Here is an 18,623-nt window from a genome sequence, read left to right on the forward strand (position 1 = left end):
GAACCTGAAAATAATATTGTATTTTATTTTCTGGAAGGCTTAATGTTTGAAATTTCATATTTATATACAATCACTACAATTTATTTGTATGGATTTTTGTGTATGATATTAATTCAGGGTCAAGTTTCATTTTTACCATATGGATAGCCAATTGACTCAATACTATTTATTGAAAAGATGCCACCTGTCACAAATCAAGAGTCTATAAATATACACAAATTAGTTTTTGAACTCTCCTTTCTGGTTCATTAGCCTTTTTTTTTAATCCAAACTCTTAATTGCTTTGTTTTATAATTTCTCTGTAATTCCTTTTCTTCTTCAAGACCCTTAGCTATTTTGGGCCCTACGCATTTCCATGTAAATTTTAGAATCAGCTTGTCAGTTTTCATAAAAACCTACTGGAACTTTTATTGAATTTGTTTGAATATATTCATTACATTAAACCCAATGAATGTAGGGAGAACTAACATCGTCCAATGCATACATATTTATTAAGGTCTTCTATGCTTTTGAAAATGTTTTATGGTGTTCTGTATAGAGGTGTACATTTTTTATTAGGCTTACTCCTAGGTATTTGATGCTTTGAAGAACTGTTCTATATGATATCTTTAATTTTTTTTCTAGATGATGTTTATTTCTGGTACGGAGAACTACAACCAATTTTTGTGTATTGATTTTGTACTTAGCATTCTTGCTAAATGTTCTTTTTCATTCTAAAACTTTATCTGAAGATTCTTTTGGGTTTTCTGTGACCCAATCATATCACCACTGAATGATTAATTTTATTTCTTACATTCTGATCCTTATGCATTTTATGTCTTTTTCTTGCCTTATTGCACTGGCTAGACCATCCATTATAATACTGATTAGACATCATTATTTCACTTGGATCCTAGTGAGAGATACTATGTTTGATACAAGGTTTTTTCAGGTACTCTTTGTCAGATTAAATAAATTTCCTTCTATTCCTAGTTTTTAAAGAGCTTTCTTTATATCATTAATGAATGTTGAATATATCAGAGATGTTTTATGCAAATTTGAGACAGAGATAATCAAGGTAATCTTAAAATTATCAAAATTGAGATAATTTTTATTTTGTTAATATGATGAATTCATCAACTGATATTATGATGTTGAACAAAACTTGCATTCTTGGATTCATTTAATAACCATATATTTCCTTTTGGACAAAGGCACTTAATAGTCCCTTTTTCAGAATCACTTGGGCCTTCTCCAGTTTCTCTCTTATTCTCTTTCTCTCTCTCTCTCTCTATATATATATATATATATATGTGTGTGTGTGTGTGTGTATATGTGTGTGCATGTACATGCATGTGTGTATATGTATATGTATATATATGTGTGTGTATGTATGTTTTACCACTGTATCCCCCAAACACAGGACCTGAAATCTATGAGTTTAGAGTAGATGGTAGCACTTAATAGATGCTAAACAAACATTTGCTGACCGTATTTAGATGCTTTTAGTTGAATCACTCATAATATGTACATATCAGATGTCAAGTAACTCTGTTAGATATTTTTCTAGTTAGTCTCATAATTGTTTATATCAGATTTTTGGAAATAACCCAGGAGAATGAAGTACTCTGTTTAGAATTCCTTTTAATAAGGGCATTTAAAAATGAGTATATGATTAAGGTAGTAGTACATTTTATGAGAATATTCTCATTAGGATTTCTGGAGAGTCTCTATTAAATTATTTAGATTTAGAATAGTCTTTGGAATCTGAAAAGCCTTGGTTCTAACCCCTGCTCTAAGGCAGGAACATACCTGGTATATTCAAGGAGTATTGAGGAGATGATGTGGCTAGAATAGTGAAGGATGGAGACTGCAGGACGTAACGTTGGAGAGTTGGGTGTGGACAGACCATGCAGACCTTGAAGACCATTGTAAGAATGTTGGCTATAATTTACTAAGAGGTGAAGTCATTGGAAGTTTTGAACAAAAACCATGATCTACTTATGTTTTCACAGAATTACTTTGGCTGCTCTATTGAAACAGGCTGAAAGATGACAAAGGCAGAAACAAGAAATGCCAGCGGGGGAGGTAATAACACCTGCCAGCAGGTGAGTGATGATGGTGGCTAAGCCCAGGTAGTGGGAGGGGAACTGATTTAAAATAGTCAAATTCTGGATGTATTTTGAAAAAAGAACATATGAGTTTTCTTAAGAATTAAACAAGGGGTTTAAGAAAAAGAATAGTCAAGTTTAACCCCAAGGTTTTGGCCCAAGCTTTTCAAAGGATGGAATTACTACTGTGTGAAATAAAAGATTGAGACTGCAGAAGGAACAGATTTGGTGAGTGGGGTTTGAGATTGCAGAAGTAACAGATTTGGTGAGTGGGGTTGGTATCAGAAGCTCAGTCTGGGGAAGTTTTAAGTTTGCAGTGTCTATTAGCCATCCAAATAAAGAGGCCAATTAAGCCTGGAGTTAATTGATTCAGACGAGATATTTATTTGGGAGCCACTGGCATATAGATGATTGGCATAAAGCTAAGAATATTTATCGCTTAGAGAAGGTATGTGGACAGAGAAGGAAAGACATGCAAGGACTGGGCCCTGGCAGTCTAATGTTGATAGTTTGGGGAGAGGAGGACCAACAAGTAAGGGGGCCTGAAAGGAGTATCTAGAAAAGCATTAGGGAAACCAGGAGAGTACAGCATGGTGTCCTACAGGCCAAGTGCAGGAAGTATTTCAAGGAGGATACAGGACCAACTGTGAGGATTTGCCACAGGAAGGAGCACGAGGACAGAGAACCAACCACTGGATGTAACAATATTACGGCACGTTGTACCACTGAGGGGGATACCGATGCAGCAGAAAGAAGGTTAAGTTCAGGATCAAAGTCCTTGAGTAGATGAGAGGCTATGGAATTCCATATTCAAGGAGAGGGACTTCCCTTCTTTCTAGTTAAGAAGAAAACCAGGCAGAAAATCCCCAAATCCAAAAGTAGTACCTACTTGAACAATAAGGAAGACTATCCTAATAATCCTGTAAAGATCTGGAATGAGACTGTTAAGTCTCCTTACCTGGGAAGTTATTTTAATCTTTAGAGACACTCAATAAATAATATGATGCTTTCATCTGGGAGTGGGTGGGTGGGTCATTCCTGTTGGATAATGCTAAATTTCATCTCATTATTCAATATGTAATTAAATTTGTTTACCAATTTCTTAGTAGAGTGCAAAATAAAGAGTCTTAAAAGACTCTAAAATTTTTGAACTGCAAGAAAAAAATCCTTTCGATTTCAAGAATAGTAACTTTTGTTGCTGCTGTTTCATAAAACAAAATGCAGTAGGTTATTCTTTTGCAAGTCTAGTTAATGACCAGACTTAGGAAAGAGAGACCTGAGGCAAAGCCTATGGCAATTAATGTTCTAGAAACTCATTAACTGATAGAAGGCTAAAATGACCCAGTGTTTAGCAATTCTACATCTGTAATAATTGGGACTGGAATATTTCACAAATTTAAACTCTAAAATTTTGGTTTCATTCATAAATTATAGAGAGAGTGTTTAAAAACTGGCTTTGAAATATTAATTTTTACAATATCATTTGAGAATTTAGAATTTTTCAAGCTTAAAAATTATGATTAAGAATTATTATAGAAGAGATGATATAGAAGAGACAAAAATCTCTGCCTAGCAGAATTTATATTACAGTAAGTGAGACATGTAACATGCAATAAATGCAATAAATAGATAAATTATATAATGTATGTGAAGAGGATTAAATGCTATGAAAAAATAGAGCCTGGTAAGAGTTGTATTTCACCTTTTAAAAAGTTTACAGTTCATACACTAAGTAAGCATAAGATTAAAAATAAGCCAACTACAATTCTTTTTACATACTTGGTTGCTTCCCTTGCTGGAGATTATAACAGTTCTGTTCCTACCCTCCTGAGATAAAAAGGAAAGGTGAGATGAGGTGAGCAGAGCTGCTGGCTGGGACAGGAAACAGAACAGTGGAGTGAAAGGAAAGATGCTTAGTCATGTAATGACTGACGGGCACTGACTTAAACAATGCTAAATCTAGATTTGGTAAACTCTATTAAATACTTTTTCAGGTTTTACAACAAAACCAAGTCCCTTAAACAGAAATAACTTAGGTGTTGCTGTTTGTTTGTTACTGTGTAGTATTCTTCTTGACCCAGCCCCTAACTAACCCCACTAGTTTGGTGACCTTGATAAAGTCACCTCTTTAATTCTCAGGTTCCAAGGAACACTGACATCCTGACATCATAATGTTATTATGAGGATTAAGTGAGATTTTAACTGGTAAAGAGGGTAAAGCTCTTTAGAACTATTATTACTGTAGTTTAATAATAATACATTACTTTCTTAATTCTAATGTTTTTTCAAGGGTTGAGAAAAAAAAAAAGCAGAGGTTCCAATATCTATATGGTCTTGAATTTGAGTGTCATTAACAATAACCCCTACTGAGACTATTACTGCAGTAACATAGGTGCATAAAATTAAAAAAGCTAAGCAAAAGATACATGAAGCCAAGCTAAAGGGCCCTAGCCTATCACTAAGTTAGTAAATCTCATCATATTCTTCAGTCCCTGCTCAAACACAGGAGTTGCGCATATTTATCTGTGGTAGTTAAATAAATTATTCCTCTTTTCAAAAACATACAAACATAGACAATTATATTATCATTAACATTGATGGAAAAAATGTAAATGTTTTGTGACTAAAACTGCACATATGTTCAATTATTTTGTTTTAAAACAGTAGTGAAATGGTATTTGACAAAATGAAAAACAAAAGTAAGGTAAATTAGGAGAACAGGTGTTAGGGATTCAATTAATGGGAGACATCACAGATTTTGTTTATTATAGAACTCATGAAAAACTATGTATTTCTATTATGAGAATTCTACAACTTACTTTCTGCTATAACAACTGCTTTGAACCAATCAATAATTATTAAATAGTTAAAAATCAAACACTCATTTACTGGACACCCCCTGCCCTCGATATGCCTGGCTCCAGAGACATCCTCCTTGATATACCTGGTGGGCACCTTTCTGAAAACATGTTGTAGAGGTACTCAAGTTTTCATGTCTTGTAACTTAAAAGAGGAAATCACAATTCCTCTGCAACTCCAATCACTCTTACCCAGCTCTATTTTTTCATGGCATTTAATCCTCTTCAAACACATTATATAATTTACCTATTTATTGCATTTGTTGCATGTTACGTGTCTCATTTACTATAATATAAATTCTGCTAGGCAGAGATTTTCGTCTATCTGATTCCTTAATGTATCTTAAGAATTTAGAATAGTGCCTGGGTATGCAGAAGCAGGTCAATAAATATTTGTCAGATAAATGAATAAAGGAATTCTTCTTAAGTATCTCTCTTTAAAAAAGATTAGGCACTTTCCCTTGGATCCAAATTAGGGTTAGAAAGTTAAATGGCACGTTTTGACATATTTGGCTTAATATTTGGTCTCTTAATATTTTATCCTTCATAGGTATGCAGCTCTATCCAGTTTTCTAAAAACATTCTAGCAGTATTTTCTGTAATGACCTACCACATTGACCTTCCTCTCGACTAAACGAACAATAATTACGATGCCTGAAACCAATAGTTAACTCTACTCAGAATCCCTTAAATAATCATTTTATTTCACTGTGATTTCTTTTTTCTAAGACCATTGTTAATGACTTGACTTTTTTTAAATTGGCAAAATTGTATAGAATTATGATGTAGAACATCTTTTGATAAATAAATACATTACGAATAGGCTAAGTCAAGCTAATTAACATGTGCATCACCTCATATACTTTTTGTGTTGACAAAACTTAAAAGTCTACTCTCTTAGCAATTTTCAAATATATACTATATTAACTATAGGCACCATGATGTACAACAGATCTCTTGAATTTATTCCTTCTAACAGAAATTTTGTATCCTCTGACCAACATTTGCCCAACTCCTCCACTCTCTAGCCACTGGTAACCACCATTCTACTCCCTGCATCTATGAGCTCAACTTTTTAGATTCCATATGTAAGTGAAATCATGCATTATTTCTCTTTCTGTGCCTGACTTATTTCACTTAATATAATGCCCTTCAGGACATTTTCACAAATGACAGGATTTCCTGCTTTAGGGCTGAATAGTACTCTATTGTGTGCATATACCACATTTTCCTTATCTATTCATCCTCTGATGGAAACTCAGGTTGGTTCAATATCTTGGCTATTGCGAATAATGTTGAAGTGAACATGGTAGTGCAGATATCTCTTCAACATATTGATTTCATTTCCTTCAGATATATATGGCAGTGGCAGGATTGCTGGATCATATGGCAGTTCTATTTTTGAGAAACTTCCATATTGTTTCTCACAGTGGCTGTACTAATTTACGTTCCCACCAACAGTGTACAAGGGTCCCCTTTTCTCCACATCCTTGCCAGCACTTGTTCTCTTTCATTTTTGTTAATCACCATTCTAACAAGTAGGAGGTAATAACTCATTGTGGTTTTGTGATTGGTGATGTTGAGCATTTTTTCATGTATCTATTGGCCATTTGTATTTCATCTTTAGAGAAATGTCTATTCAGGTACTTTGTTCATTTTTTATTTGAGTTGTTTTCTTCCTACTGAGTTGTTTGAGTACCTTATATATTTTGGATATCAACCCCTTATCAGATGAATGCTTTGCAAATATTTCTCCCATTCCATTGGTTATCTCTTTACTCTGTGGATTGTTTCCCCTGCTATGCAGAGCTTTTTCTTTTGATGTAATCCCATTCATCTTATATGTTTGCTTTTGTTGCCTGTGTTTTTGTCATCATATCCAAAACAATCATTGCCCAGACCAATGTCATAGAGCTGTTTCCCTATGTTTTTTTTGAGTAGTTTCACAGTTTCAGATCTTATGTTTAAGTCTTTAACCCATTTTGAGTTGATTTTTGTATGATATAAGGTTCTAATTTCATTCTGCAAGTGGGTATCTAGGTTTCCCAGCACTGGAACAACTTTTAAAAGGTATTCTCTGTTGACATTTCTTTCTGGAAAAATTGTGTTAGTTGTATTTATATTTACATTCTTTCCAGTTTATTTTTCCCCTTTGGATAATGTCGCTAGGCCCTTATCTTTTTATCATAATCATTTTTCTGAGATATTCAGTTAATACACATTTTGTTTCATTTTACTCTTTAAGATTCTCAGTCACTACATTGTGTGTATGTGTATGTGTCTCTGTGTAAAACTGAAACTATCTTTATTCTTATGGAAATCAATTTTGGGGGTCTGAGACACAATGATTCTAAAGTGTCCTAAAACTTTTTTTTTAATGTGGTGGTAGGGAATTCTTTTCTTTTTCCTCCCTCCCTCCCTCCCTTCTTCCTTCCCTCCCTTCCTTCCTTCCCTTTGCCTAAATTACCTTTTTGGTAGGCTTCTGAGATTTCTTGCTACTCTGCAGTCATTTTTGACTAGAGGTAATCTTGTGATACATCTTTTTGAGAAAGGTTGCCCTGCTGTTTAAATTTCTTCCTATGACAACTATGTCTTGTGATATCTTTAATAAATTTTCTTTCCTTCAACCCCTCTTTCTACCATTTCTTGATTCCTCTATTTAACTAATTTAGAAGGTGCATATTGAAGACGTAATATCTTGAGAGTTCTGAAAATTAATTATATACGTGGTTGGCAGTTTATTTTGATCCAAAAGGAACTACTATAGTTATTACCTCTTGGTTCCATATACTACCTTAACATAAATTTTTTATGTTCCAAAAGAATTTTTAATGATATTTGTGGGTTATGCTACCAGCAATGGAATATTAGCTTTTCTCCCAGCTTAGTTGTCTCCATGAAAGGTATACTCTCTAGAAGATATACTCTTGACCTTTTCTGTCTCCATAACTCCAGAGATGTATTGTTATGTGTCCTTACATTCATGGGCAATCTAGATCCATTTTTATTCCAGAGCTATTAAACTCTAATTCAGAGTTTAAGTTGTTTTTGATAGTGGACATCTATCAACTTCTGACTGCTATTTCCCTTTTTGATTTTGCCTAGTCATGGTAAAGATGCCTGCTCCAAAAATCAATTTTTTTCCTTAGCTCACAGGATTCAGATATACAATATACAAATACCATATGCAATGGTTCTAAAATATAATGGTTAATCCGTGGTAGCTCATTTAAAAAGAGTTATCACTTTTTCAGCCTTTGTGCTTCTTATTGGGTTAGGTTCAGGTTATTAACTAACTCCTCTGAGACAAACTGTGATCTCCTTTTATATCAGTTTCCAATTAGAACCCTTGTCCCATACCAGCCATAGGTGGTATATCTATTTTTAAAATGTTTTTCAGATGTGCTCATCACTATAACAGAAGTTATTAGTTATGGTGTCTATCATAAAAGTGTTTATAGCATAAGGCATGGAACAATTGATTATAACACAAATATGGTAGAAATTTGAGGTGGATGGTCAGAGACCAGGGGAATCAAAAAAGAATAAGGGACAGATGGGGAGGGGTAAAGGGTGGGAAATGAGAGGATCTTCCTGATAAGTGAAACGTCAGAGAAGGAGATGTTTTGTGTTCACAGAACTGCCCAACTAGAGAAGAGGACGTACAGAAAGAATTATGTCATTCAAAATTGTGTATATTATGGAAACATTTATATAAATACTGAACATATAACCAAATATCCACTAAAATACTTCTCATATTTTTTTCTGAATATTTACACTTTAAGCTTTAGAATATTGTCCTGGCAGAGCTCTGAGTTTATGTTTATTGAGTACAACAGAATTTAACCATGGGATTTGTAGTTATGAAGAATAATGGGTAGATGGGGAGGGGAGGAGGGTGGGGAATAAAGAATCTTCCTTTCTTCTAGAATCTAAACACAGAAGATGTACAATTCACCATCTTATTGTGAAATGAGGCTTTCATTCTTTTTCTGGAACATGGCAGCAATCATTCTCCAGTTAGATCTAAGTGATTGAATTGCAAAGTGAACCGTCTTGGTGACTAACTCATTTTCCCTCACCTCCAGTATCCTCTTTTCCCAAGATCAAGCAATTTTCTTGTGTAACGAACTGTATCTGCTATCAAGTGGCCTGGAAATTAAGAGGTCCAAAGTGTCTTCCAAATCCTTGTTTCCTATTTGGTATCACGATGTCTTTCGCAGCTACATCACAGATCTATGTTTCCCAAGACTATACAAAGGAGGAATGCAGAAATGAATGGAATGGCAGAATAATGTTATATGTGGGGGAAAGGCTTCAATCAATTTTGGATTATTCAGAGAATAGTTTTCTAGCTAATGGGTTGTCAAATTCTTTGCATCAGAAGCTTTTGTCTGGTTGATAGCTTTTGGTCAGTTCTGTAATGACTAGCAGTGGAAGGAGAAGAGATACAAGGACATGCTTTAAAAGCAACACCAACCTCCAAAAGTGGATCTGAGTGGTTTGATTTATGCCCATGACATACCCAAAGTCTGGAGAAAGTTAGTTCAAGGGAGGACAAAAAAATGTAAGCAAACTAGGTACTAAGGAAAAAACCAGCAGAATTCAAGCTGTACGTTTTCTTGATTTACTATGACTTCCACAGACACAGAAAACAAGACCAGAACTATAATCAATTTGTTCAGTTCAAGAGACTATATTTTTTCATACAGTCAATTTATAAATCTTTATTTTAGCAGACAATATCTGTATACTTTCTTCCACTAGCCATTTCTGTTATTTATAAAGTTTATGCTAAACATTTGATGTTTCATATATTCATATATTACTTTTTGGCATTTACTAAAAATGTCACCAGTTGGCTAATGAAAATGTCTACCAGAAAATCTTCCATACTTTTATGACATTATTTTTTACAAATTAACATAGATATTGATTGGTGCTTACCAATCAATAGCATGATATCAAATGGGCAGATTCAGGAAATAAGCTACTGAAGAGAAAAGTTACTTTTTTGTTTGTTTGTTTGAGACGGAGTCTCACTCTGTCGCCCAGGCTGGAGTGCAGTGGTGCGATCTCGGCTCACTGCAAGCTCCATCTCCCGGGTTCACACCATTCTCCTGCCTCAGCCTCTCGGGTAGCTGGGACTATAGGCGCCCGCCACCACGCCCGGCTAATTTTTTGTATTTTTAGTAGAAACAGGGTTTCACCGTGTTAGCCAGGATGGTCTCGATCTCCTGACCTTGTGATCAGCCTGCCTCGGCCTCCCAAAGTGCTGGGATTACAGGCGTCAGCCACCGCGCCCGGCCGAGAAAAGTTACTTATTTAATGTAATTCAATATATGGAAAATAAGAAAATTCCAGAACTATTTACAATATTAAAATAACATAAATTGTTGTTAGTAATAGCAAAACATGCTGAATAATGTTGGTTTCCCATGTGTATGTTTTATATACTATTCTAATTAAGAATGGCTTTACCTGTAGCTAAAATATGGCTTCTGAAGGTAAAACAACATACTTATCTAAGCCTATATAGCAATAATATAAAACAGTATCAAATCTAGGAATAAAGTAATTTGGCCCCTTGTAGGCATTTTTTATGATGTGCAGGAACACCTTATAAAGTAACCTAGAAAGAAACGTGATCAAATTCAATCACATTTGACAATTAATAGAACACCTTGGTCAAAGTCTGGACAGATAATTTCAAACACAAAACTGGTCATAAAACCAAAGCCATTCCTTTGCAAAAGCCTTCAGAAATAAAAAGTAACACTTTTTTTTTTGAAACGCTATTGGTGAATTTAACACAAAAGACCTTAACTAGGTCTCAAGATACTGAGCTAACAGGATCACTGGCTTAATCAGTGCTGGAATTTATTACATATTTACATATGATTGTGATTAGTTCATTTGTGTTTTCCTATATATGTATATATTCTAAAATGTTGAACAATTCATGTTCCAGTGTGAATAAGCTACCAGTTTTGAAAAATTTAGAAGCATGGTGAGACAAACTCATATACTTCTAGTGGTAACACACATTGGTACAATCCTTCTTGAGAGGAAGCTGACAAAATATTTTAAAAGACACAATCGTGTTCACTCCCACTGATTCAGTAATTTCAGTTTTGAGAATATTTTCCCAGGAAATGATCAAAAACCAACCAAACAAAAACTATATCATAATGATGTTTATTTACAAAACAAAAAAGGGAGTAATTTAAATGTTCAACAATATATAACTGGCTTAGGAAATGACAGTATATCCATTTGAGAAACATAGCAGTCAAGAGAAAAAGGACAAATATAAAGGCTATGTACCTGTATCAGGAAAATGTAGGTGATATATAAGTGAAAACAGCACAATACTAAATTACATGTAGTTATCCTAAGTATATGGGAAAAACTAATTATTATGTAACTATATAAACTATACATGGGAAAACAGATTCAATAATGCAGGCTTTATTGAATAACTCAGTTGGGGGTAGGAATGGGGTAACTGTTTTGACTCTAGGTATTGTGTGGTGATGTGGTGGTGGGCATGTATTTGTCTCCTCAGACTTCAGAGTTCTGAGTCCATACCACCTTCATGCACAGCAGTAGGCTCTGAAAGAAAACAAAACAGAAGCACAGACAGACGCAGAGGCAAGAAATAGAGGGGTGCTGCTTGCCTATCTAAAGGTGTTCCGATTCTTCACTTGTGCGACCTGCCTGCATGTCTACTCTCAGGGTCTGTGAAAAAAACAAAAACAAAAACTCTTATATCCTTATTATAAATTCCTATCATTTGGCTTGGACCAGTTTGAACTGGTATAAACCAAGAAACAAGACTAAGTTTTAATATTTCTATTATAGTCTTTAACTTGTGCTTTTTTTTTTTTTTTTTTTTTGAGACAGGGCCTCACTTGTTGTCCAGGTTGGAGTACAATGGCACAATCTCAGCTCACTGTAGCCTCGACCTCCTGTGTTCAAGGGATCCCCCTGCTTCAGCCTGCCTAGTAGCTGGGACTACAGGTATGTACCACCATGCCTGGCTGATTTTTTGTAGAGACAAGGTTTCACTATGTTGCCTAGGCTGGTCTCAAACTCCTGGACTCAAAGCAATCCTCCTGGCTTGACTTCCCAAAGTGCTGGGATTACAGGCATGAGCCACTGTGCCCAGCAACTTGTATTTTTAAAAAGAATTGTGTAAGAATGGCAAGAATCCTATGCCCTCTAACTGCATTGCAAATACTGTTAATTTATCCTAAGGTAAAAAGTTTACTTATTTTTTACTGATGCAGAATAGATGTGCACAGTTTTGAGGACCATGTGATAATTTAATACATTCATATAATTTGTAAAGATCAAATCAGTGTACTTGGGATATCCATCACCTTAATTATCTGTCTTTATGCTAGAACCATTCAAATTGGAAGTTTACTTATTGTGTAGACAGTTCCTTAAATAATAGAGCTAATGTAAGCTAACAGTTATTCTAGACAACATAATATTCCAACTAATGTTAAACAAACAGCATGTTAATATCTCTTCTTTTTTTTATTATACTTTAAGTTCTAGGGTACATGTGCACAACGTGCAGGTACTGCTAGATTTTCTCAACTTGGGCAGAGCTGTCTAGAGCTCCTTAAGTTATGCAGAGCAAAAAGACTGAAGGAGCCTGAGTCCTTGACACTGTGGAACACCATTACCAGCCCAGGTACTTGGGAGGATGGGATGGGAAGATCGCTCAAGCCTAGGTCGAGGCTTCAGTGAGTCATGATTGCACCACTGCACTCCAGCCTGGGCAACAGAGCAGGACCCTGTCTCAAAAAAAAAAAAAAAAGATAATCTGCAAATATTATTGTTCACGTGTGCTTAATTTGCAAAGTCACATCTTATTTTTGTGTTACTTTTCCTTGAAGAATTCCTTCTTACATGATTATTCAGAATTAATGCAGGAACAGAAAAATACAAATACCACATGTTCTCACTCACAAATAGGAGCTAAGCATGGAGTACACGTGGACATAAACATGGGAACAACAGGTACTGCAGACTACTAGAGGGAGGGAGGGGCGTGGGTTGAAAAACCACCTACTAGGTACTATGCTGACTACCTGGGTGCAATATATCCATGTAACAAACCTGCACATGTATCCCCTGTGTCTAAAATAACAACTGAAATTTTTTAAAAAGTTAAGTTCTCTTGATGCTGTCCTGCTCAGTTTTTCGTTTCCCTCACAGGACACTAATTCACATCTTCTATACGGTAGATGCTGTTAACTTCAAGGCCCTTCATGGCCTACAGGTACTTTCAATGTAATATCCCACGTCCTTAGCACCTTTGTACGGCTTGGCTCCTGCTTACTGACCTCTGAGGCCTCATCTGGAACTATGAGTCCATTTTATTCAATGCTTTAATGCTATTAGATTTGTACCACAAAGCACTATACTTTCATTTTGAGATTTCTGCATATGCTGTGACTTCTGCCTTTAATACTCTCTTCTCCTACTCTTCTGACAACACTATTACTTCTCCAAGAAAGATTTCCTTGACTCTGGGTTTGTTTAGATCTTTCTCTTAGGTAAACCATATTTCCTTGACATTTGTGTATCAGCCTTTTAATATATGTTTCTCCCACAAACCTGTAAGCTTCTTGTGGTCAGGGACCATATTAAGCATTTACAGTTCCATGCAGTGTCTGCCACATAGAATATGCTCAAGAATGTTAGACCTTTAATTCCAGCACTTTGAGAGGCCAAGGTGGGTGGATCACCTGAGGTCAGGAGTTCGAGACCAGCTGGACCAATACGGTAAAACCCCGTCTCTACCAAAAATACAAAAAGTTGGCTGAGCATGGTGGTGCATGCCTGTAATCCCAGCTACTCAGAAGACTGAGGCAGGAGAATCGCTTGAACCCAGAAGGCAGAGGTTGCAGTGAGTCGAGATCCTGCCACTGCACTCCAGCCTGGGTGACAGAGGAAGACTCTGTCTCAAAAAAAAAAAGATATTAGTTGAATAAATGAACAATGAACAATTAAAACTTCTACATGGCACAATGCTAAATGTTATATACAAAGTAATGACCAATTAGCATAATGTTATAAATCTGCAAATTAAAGATGAACAAATAAAATATATATCTCAATCATGAAATACAAAACTTGCATACTGTGAGTTGTGGAATAGTGGCTCCCAACGATGTCCACGTCCTAATCCCCCAAACCTGGGAAAAGGTTTGGTTATATGGCAAAGGGGAATTTACATTGTAGATGGAATTAAGCATGCTAATCAGCTTTAAATGAAGAGATATTTTGAATTATCTGGGTGGGCCCAGTTTAGTCACTAAGACCCTTATAACTGGAAGAGAGAGGCAGAAGAGAGGAACGAGTGAGCTGGCAAGATGCAAAGGACTCTGTCGGATGTTGCTGACTTTGAGGACGGAGGAAGAGGCTCAAAACCAAGGAATGTGAGCAGCATCTAGAAGCTGAAGCAGACCAGGAAATGGAGTCTCCCCTAGGCCCTTCTGAAGGAACTCAATTCCACCAAAACCTTGATTTGAGTCTTGTGAGACCTGCTTTGGACTTCTCACTTCCAAAAGAGTAAGATAATAATACATTTACTTTTCTTTTAATTAAAACAATTTTTTTTTGGAGACAGGGTCTCCGTTGCCCAAACTGGAATGCAGTGGTGCAAACATGGTTCACTGCAGCCTCCACCTCCTGGGCTCAAGTCATCTTCCCACCTCAGCCTCCCAAGTAGCTGGAATTACAGGCCTGTGCCACCCTGCTCAGCTAATTTTTGTATCTTTTGTAGAGACAGGGTTTTGCCATGTTGCCTGGCTGGTTTTGAACTATTGAGCTCAAGCGATCCGCCAACCTCGGCCTCCCAAAGTGCTGGGATTAAAGGTGTGAGCCACTGAGCCTGGCCGATTTATGTTGTTTTAACCCACAAAGTTTGTGGTAATTTTTAACAGCAGCAACAGGAAACAAATACACATTCCCACATGGAACAGGATTAACTTTGGCTGCATATGACAGAAAACCTAAGAGAATGGCAGCTGAAGCAAGACGTACATTTGTTTCTTTCTAAGAGAAAGAGAAATCTGGAGGAGGAAGTCCAGGGCTGGTAATGGTGTTCCACAGTGTCAAGGAATCAGGCTCCTTCAGTCTTTTTGCTCTGCATAACTTAAGGAGCTCTAGACAGCTCTGCCCAAGTTGAGAAAATCTAGCAGTACCTGCACGTTGTGCACATGTACCCTAGAACTTAAAGTATAATAAAAAAAAAGAAGAGATATTAACATGCTGTTTGTTTAACATTAGTTGGAATATTATGTTGTCTAGAATAACTGTTAGCTTACATCAGCTCTATTATTTAAGAAACTGTCTACACAATAAGTAAACTTCCAATTTGAATGGTTCTAGCATAAAGAAAAGACAGATAATTAAGGTGATGGATATCCCAAGTACACTGATTTGATCTTCACAAATTATATGAATGAAAGATCTTTTTGAAGATCTTCGTCAATGTTGTGCACACCACTTACATCTCTTTGGCCAGAACTAAGTAGCATAGTGAGACCTAGATACATATAAGAAGAGAAACAGACCCCCTTTTTTTTTTTTTCCTAGAGGCAGGTCTCACTCTGCTGCCCTGGCTGAAGTGCAGTTGTGTGATCAGAGCTCACTTCACCCTTAAACTCCTGGGCTCAAGTGATCCTCCTGCCTCAGCTTCTTGAGTAGTTGGGACTGTATGTGTGCTTTACGATGCCTAGCAAATTTTAAAATTTTTTGTAGAGAGTAGATCTTGCTATGTTGCCCAGGCTGGGCTCCAACACCTGGCCTTAAGCAATCCTCCTGCCTTGGCTTCCCAAAGCACTGGGATTATAGGCATGAACCACCACACCCGGCTAAGAATTATTTCAAGTGTGATAAAAATGGACAGTTCTATCATTTTAAAAGAGGAAGAAACATATTAGAGACAATTAGCTCTCTATCTTAATACTGTGGTATGATTTTTTTCTCTCATTGTTTTAAATATGTAAAAGTTGTCTCGCCTAGATTTTAGATTAAGGCAGAGGCAGGCCATCATTCCACAAATAGGTTATTGAATAATTACTATGTGATAGTATTTGCCAGATTTTTCAAGTACGTACATCAGAACATGAGTATATACTTGTTCAACAAATGACTTAAGACATTTATATCACATTTAACATTAGTATTGTAATTAATGGAAATAAGAGAATTATTGGTTGGTAAGAAATAAGGTTAAAATGCTTTATTTCTATATGCATATTACTCAGGGTCCTGGCAGGAAGCATATGGCACATTCAAAGGATACACTGAAGAGAGTTTAATGAAGAGACTATTTACAGAGGTGTGGACAGGTTTTAAGGGAAGAAGTGACGAAGCAATCAACCATTACCACCCTGGGCCTGAAGACACAAAGAGAAGAAGCAGTTTCTGGAACTTGGCAAGACCTGTGGCCATGGGATGAGGGTGTCCGACATGAGCCAGGGACCTCAGGTAGAGGAATGAAGCTAGAGCCACAGCCAGGCAGCAGGGAATAGAATAAATATCCTCACCTCTCTCTTTTTCCTTTCTCTGATCATTTGCCAAAGCCTCCAAATTGGCTGAAACCAAATAGGAACCAGAGGGCAAAGAAGCCTGGGTGATGTGACTTCCACAGAAGTCAGCCTCACAGAGCATGGAAAGGCAGAGAATGGACTTTGAAGGACAGAGCGTAACAAGGATAATATGAAAAAGCAAAGCATTTCACAGAGTTGGAACGATTCAGAAAATTTTAAACAAAAAGAGAAAGGGAAATGATCCAAACAGAGTGGGGACAAAGAAAGACAGAGGAAGGGAATGATTACAAAGTAAAACGGCGGGGAGGGGCACAACGTCTGATCTATTTATGTAAGTAGAATAAAGAGAGAGAGAAAAGAAATAGAGGCATGATGTCTGAAGAGAATGAGAAGGGTGTGACCAGGGATCTTAAAGTTGTGGATATAATTGGACGCAGGGTATTTATCACCAACTTTCTCATGTGAGTTTAATACAATGGTAGAACATCTAAAACCTGTTACTGACTGCAAACATTTTAAATCCATGTACACCAAGGATTAAACAGAGGCAACGACTGTAACTGAGGATCTGTGGTTTACAGAACACCAGCACTGTAGGTCAAAGAAACAGCCATATTCTGTAACAGAATCAATCAGCTGCTAAAAGAAGTCAAGATGACAGAAAAAAGAAATACGTGGAGACAAAAGAGAAAAAACAGCAGTAGAAACCAGCTATCGGACCACTGATATCATTGTAAATACTTAAAATTTAGTTAAATCAAAAATGTGTGTTGCTTCCTCTCAAGTTACCTACGTATAATTAAGTGTAGAAAAAATTAAATGTTATTCATATTCATAAGTAATATTAGTAATAGAAACTACAATCTAACTTCTATGGAGGCAGCCTTTGAAAGAAATTCTTTTTATTGTGACTTCATGGAAAATATTAGTTTTACTTTTTGGATGTTCACTGACATTCTGCAAACATCTTTCTCCATATATTTATACTTATATCTATCTCTGTATTAGACACGTTCCTGAAAAATCGCCTCGTAAATAAGAAACTTCATGTGTTAACATTTCATTGACTTACATTAAAAATAGGAGCCTCATTCCCCAGAGGGGTAAGAACCATTTTGTGGTATACTATGTAACAAAATCACATGGAAGTATGGAGAAAACATTTGTCCCTGTGATACCTCCCGGGAGGCTGTATTCGAAGGGCTGGCATGGGTCCTGTGGCCAACTGTGGGTTCTGCATCACCCTGTAGTCATGTTTCCTTCCTGACTCAATGACTGCAGAATTTGGTGAGACTGCAACAGCAAAATGACCATTGCCCTTCTTTGTTCCATGGTGAACCGCAAATCCAGAATTACTGTAGGTCAGGAGACATGGTCAGAACCAAGAATTGAGTAGCGGCTGTATGGGACCTCTAAATTCTGTACTTTGAGGGATAACATGTATCACATTCTTTTTCCTTCAAAAACTCTAAGATTAAAATTAGGTATTGAATTCAAGAGTTGCATTTACATGCTATCCTTCCATGAAATTAACCAACTTTAAATTTTGATGAAGACTAGAGAATTATACATTGCACTTTTCAACGTGTTTTGGAAGAGGTATGTGAGAATGATATGCTTCATGTGGAACACCGTGAAATCTCTACATTTTAAACTTAAGATAATTTTATATCGAATTTTATTCTAATTTATACATGAATCATATATGAAAAGCAAATAGGTGCAAAGGGTTTATGAAAAATTTATAGAAACAACTCAGTATTGGAACTATTTTATCCATTTACATTTTTCCCTATAAATTTGGAATAGTATAGAAATTCATTTTTAGAATATCTTCCTTTCAGCATATATAATCCCAGTGCTCAGTAGAAGCAGAGTGTTAACATTTCATTGACATATTAAAAATAAGCATATATATTGAATGTATGCTGTATGACAGCACTACAATTACTAAAACCAAGAATGCAGGATACATGTTAAACTCATATATTAGTATCCCCTACCGTTTGATTTGAATAAACCTAAATTTTAATAATCTTCTTTTATAAATTGATTCTAAAGATTTTTCCCCTATTCTTTAGTTATATTTA

The 18,623-nt window shown here is 36.0% G+C and overlaps 1 long non-coding RNA gene across 1 annotated transcript; it reads right to left on the reverse strand.

Annotated features, from left to right (window-relative positions):
• Positions 1-11,133: 11,133 nt before the first annotated feature.
• LOC129480785 (uncharacterized) lies at positions 11,134-15,187 on the reverse strand. The gene is made up of 2 exons (XR_008657128.1): positions 15,020-15,187; positions 11,134-11,692 (listed from the first exon to the last, which is right to left on the reverse strand). It is a non-coding gene; the product is annotated as an uncharacterized lncRNA (long non-coding RNA).
• Positions 15,188-18,623: the final 3,436 nt, after the last annotated feature.

This window comes from Symphalangus syndactylus, chromosome 4 (genome assembly GCF_028878055.3).
Source record: "Symphalangus syndactylus isolate Jambi chromosome 4, NHGRI_mSymSyn1-v2.1_pri, whole genome shotgun sequence".
NCBI lineage: Eukaryota > Metazoa > Chordata > Mammalia > Primates > Hylobatidae > Symphalangus > Symphalangus syndactylus.